Below are 5183 nucleotides of genomic sequence, written 5' to 3' on the forward strand. Positions count from 1 at the left end.
GTAATCAGGATGGGAGTGTCAGAGACAGTGCAATTGGCACAGGACAGAGCAGAGTTTAGGGCTGTTGTACATAGGGTCGCTATGAGTCCCAAGTGACGCGACGACACATAACAACAACAACAACATATTGATATGTCTCTATGGTATCTGCTCCAAAGGCTATGGGATGAAATGGAGAACTCAGTAATGCAGAAACTGGAGGTCATGGCAGACAGTGACAATCCACTAATATAAAAACCTAACTTAGAAGCAAATTTGACTCAACACGGGGGCAAAAGGAGAATGATTTAATAAATGGTGTCTGCATAAGCAGATAACAACTAGTGCCAGGGCTAGTGAGTTAAATCCGTATTTTACAGCATGATAAACGGGGGCAGAGAATGATCAAAGAATTAAATAGAAAATGAAATTGTAGAAAAACTAGCAGAAAATAGATGATCAGATGGGTGGGAGAAACTCACTTTGTCAGTACTAAAGTAATGAATAAAATCACAAAGGACTAGAATGACAGATCGAACATTAAAATAAAACGAACAAGAACAAAAGACCAAGAAATATTTGCATCAATGATGAAAAGGGAATAATATCAGATGTGTCTATATATCTATATGTTCATAAAAAATTTTAAGTTCAAATCCCCAGGTAGGTGGATGAATAATACATAATTCACTAAAAAGGTGAGAAATAAAAACTGCCAAAGGAATTGGCTGACACAGAAGAATTTCATGAAATTACATGTGAGTAAGAGCCTATGGTGATGAAAGAGGAAGTTCAAATTGCTCTGAAGGAGTTGGCAAAAAACAAGGCTCCAGGAGTTGACAGCATACCAATTGACATATTTCAACAGACAGACACTGGCCTGGATGTGCTCACTAAGTTGTGCCAAGAAATCTGGAGAACAGCCAGCTGGCCCACTGACTGGAAAAGATTGATATTTGTCCCCATCCCAAAGAAAGGTGACCAACAGATTGTGGAAATTATCAAAAAATATCATTGATATCACATACAAGCAAGATTCTGCTGAAAATTATCCAAAAACATTTGGAACAATATGTCAACAGAGAACTGCCAGATGTGCAGTCTGGATTTAGAAGAGGTCGTGGTACTAGGGATATTATAGCTAATGTCAGATGGATCTTAGCAGAAAGCAAAGAATACCAGAAGAATATCTATCTGTGCTTCATTGACCTATGCAAAGGCTTTTGACTGTGTGGATCATAACAAACTATGGCTGACTCTGAGAAGAATGGGAATCCCAGAACATTTGATTGTGCTAATGTGAAACTTATACTCGGACCAAGAAGCAGTTGTCAGAACAGAGCAAGGAGACACTACATGGTTCAAAATCAAGAAGGGGATTTGTCATGTATTCTGTCTCCATACCTTTTCAATCTCTATGCAGAACAGATCATCCAAGACGCTGGGCTATACGAAGAGGAATGTGGCATCAGGATTGGTGGAAGAATCATCAACAACCTGCGTTATGCAGATGACACAACCCTGCTTGCTGAAACTGAGGAGGACCTGAAGCGCTTGCTGCAGAAGATCAAGGACTACAGCCTCCTATATGGACTGAAGCTAAATGTCAAGAAAACAAAGATTCTAACCACTGGGCCAATTGGCAGCATCAGCACGGATGTTGAAGAGATTGAGATAGATAACAGTTTTAATTTACTTGGCTCCACAGTCAACACTTGGTAACAACAGCCAGGAAATCAAGAGACGAGTTGCATTGGGAAAGTCAGCTGTGAGGGACCTCTCAAGAGTACTGAAGAGCAACGATGTCAGACTGGAGACTAAGGTGCACCCGATCCAGGCTATAGTCTTCACAGTTACGTGCTATGCATCAGAGAGTTGGACAGTGAATAGGGTTGATAGAAAGAGAATTGATGCCTTTGAGCTGTGGTGCAGGAGAAGAGTGTTGAATATACCATGGACTGCTAGGAGAACAAACAGGTTTGTGCTGGAGAGGGTGAAGCCAGATTGTTCCTTGGAGTTAAGGATTCTGAAGCTTCGTCTGACATATTTTGGGCATGTTGCAAGGAGGGACTGGTCCTTGGAGAGGGACATCATGTTTGGCAGAGTGGAGGGGCGGTGAAGGAGAGAAAGACCTTTGATGAGATGGATTGATTCTGTGATTAGAGAGGTGGGAATAAGTGCATTTGAGATGGCTAGGTTGGCACAGGATAGAAGAATGTACAGAGCTCTTGTACATAGGGTCGCTATGAGTCACAAGCAACTCGATAGCACATAACAACAAGTTGATTCTGACTCTTTTCAGAAAAGAACTGTTCTATGGGTTTCCAATGCTGAGTATTTTTATGGAAGTAGACATCCACATCTCTCTCCCACACAGCAGCTGATAGATTTCAACCACTGAAATTTTTGTTACTAGCTGAGTACTAAAGGGAGCTCTAGTGGCCTAGTGATAAAGAGTTCAACTGCCAACCCAAAGTTATGCAGCTCAAATCCACTATCTGCTCCATGGGAGAAAGATGGGCTGTCTCCTTCCATGCAACTTATTGCCTCTGAAAACCCACTGGAGGGTCAGCTATGATTCTACCACACATAGCAATAAGAGTATTTAACCACTGCACCACTAGACTTTCTCCAAACTTTCTGAGAATTGCTATTATGACACACAGTGACCTGATGAACAATGGATCTTGCCCTAATCTTCATCATTCCTGTTATACTTGGACTAGTTCATTTAGTCATTGTGCCAATCCATCTCATTGAGGGTCTTCCTCTTTCGCTGACCTTCCAAGTATGAGGTCCTTCTCCAAGGATCAGCCCCTCCTAACAACATGCCCCAAAGATGTGAAATCAAGCCTCACCGTCCTTCACCTCAAAGGAGCATCCTGGTTTCACTTTCTCCAAGATATATTCTTTTGGCTGTTCAAGGGATAGTTAGTACTTTTCTTCAACATCACAACTCAAAAGGCATTTTTCCAGTGCAATAATGAATGAATGAAAACCCAAAATCTCTGTAAATGTTCATTAAAACTAATAAAATTTAATAATAAAAAGGCATTTTTCTTCTTCTGTCATTGTCCAACTTTCAGATGCATACTAATTGAAAAGACCATGGCTGAATCAGATACATCTTAGTCTTTAAGCAGGCATCATTACTCCTTAACATCTTAGACAGGTCCTTGGCAGTACATTTACTTACTTAATATGTTTTTGAAAGGAGACTAAGGATAGAAATTCATGAACAAAGATACATTTTTTAAAACTTAAAAATGCTAACCTTGAACTACTATTGTGTACCAGTAAGTCAGAAGAGACCCATAGCTGACCCTCCCCGCTAGGTTTTCAGAGGCCATTAATAGCACAGGAGGAGATTGCATGTCCTCCTAAGGAGCAGTTGATGGATTCCAGTTGGTGGATTCTATTCAGTTGGTGGATTCCATTCAGTTGGTGGATTCCAACTGTCTGTCTTTGGTATTGCAGCTCAGCTTCTTGCCACTAGGCCACCAGCGCTCCCTACTACTAAATCCATTGTCTTGGAGTTAATTCAGATTCATAGCAACCCCTCATCGTGTTTCCAAGGCTGCAAATAAAGGCTGCTCCCATAAAGACGGGAAAAGACTGCCTATCTTTCTCTCACAAAGGCTGGTAAATCCAAACCTCTGATCGACCTTTCAGCTAGCCATATTAGTATAATGCCAAGAGCACTCCATCAGACATCACCAATGTAGGGGAACACGTATTTTTCAATGCTTGCAAATGTGTATTAAACTCCTGACTCTTATTTCTAGGACGTGATAAAGTAAGGGCAGCACTTGGAGAAAGTCATATGACTCTGTCAGGTAGGATCAGGTGCTTTCCACCTTGCTATTCAACTCATAGGAATTTGTTCCACGTTCAAAATTAAAAAATGTTAATAATTGTAGAGAACTAAAATATACAGTAGCGGATGGAGTGAATATCCGCATACCTTAAAAACTAATCACGTGAACAGAAGATAGTAATAAAAGTATCAAAACAAATGAAAATGTAACTACATTAAAACATGTAAATACGTGGAGGATTTTCTGAGCGAAGAACTGCGTTCTCTGGCAGTATTATGGACACTCCGTTCTTTGTCCCTCTGCTTGTCATTTTTTGTAGTGGTTTAAGGCAGGGAGGGGGCAAAAATCTGGATGCAAATTCAGGCAGTGTTTTGAGTAAGTTAGTCTGCAAAGTGAGGCAACATTGGCAGCGCAGTGGTGAGGCAGTAGGATGGGGGTCGGTATGTGGACGCACTGTGGACACCCCAACCCTCTTCCCAGCGGCAGGGTCGCCTCTCGCTTCCAACCTTGGGGAATGGGCGGCCAGGGCTGGTGGTGGGGGAGTGGTGGCGCTCTCCTGGATCTCGGTGGCGCGGGAGTGCTCCCTTGGGAGGGAATTTTCTGGAGCAGGTGTGTTAGGGGGGGCTGTCCCACGGGCACCTGCGTTCGCCGAGGTAAGGGGCGCCCGGGAGGAGGGCGGCAGCGTGCAGGCAGCCCGGGCGGCGAGGCTGGCTCGCACTCCCTCCCTCCGCGGCCGCGGCTCTCCCGCCGAGATCCGGCCGCGCTCCAGCGCCCTGGCTGGGGCCCCAAGCGGCGCGGAGAACTCGGATTTAGCAGGCGCCTCCTGCGGAAGCTCGGCGACACCGCGAGCGCCGGGGACTCGGCACACGGGGGCCCCTCGTGGGCCACGCCGCCTCGAAAAGCAGGCGCCCAAGCCCGACGTGGGCCGGCCGGGTGGGCGCAAGGCTTCGCGGCCACCACGCGCGCCCATCCCGGGCCGGGCCGCCCTCCGGTCGCTCCAGCCATCGTGCCCGCGGCGGTGACGTGCGGGGCAGCAGAGGCGCGCTCCGCCTCAGTCCGGACGCCGGGACCGACCCGAGGACGCCACCGGGCTCCCCGCAGCGTCGTCCACAGCCGGGGGTGAGGCGGGGGCCCTTCCGGAATTTCCCGTCCGAGCGGGGCTGGGCCGGGCACTGCTCCCTGGGGGTTAGTCTCCCCGTCGGGGCTCGTCCGCGCGAGACCACGACGCCGTCGGGGCCCCGAGGAAACACCGCGTGTCCGGCGCCACGGCCTCTCGGGCATCCGCGGCGAGTTACGGGCTAGAGGTGCGAGGGGCAGGGGCGCGGAGGGCTGGCAGCGCCGGACCCCTTCGCTGCTTCTCGCGTCCCCGGCCGCTGGGCGGGAAGG

The sequence above is a fragment of the Elephantulus edwardii genome, unplaced genomic scaffold, assembly GCF_000299155.1.
Source record: "Elephantulus edwardii isolate Elephantulus edwardi_28Jun2011 unplaced genomic scaffold, EleEdw1.0 scaffold00113, whole genome shotgun sequence".
In the NCBI taxonomy this organism is placed as follows: Eukaryota; Metazoa; Chordata; class Mammalia; order Macroscelidea; family Macroscelididae; genus Elephantulus; species Elephantulus edwardii.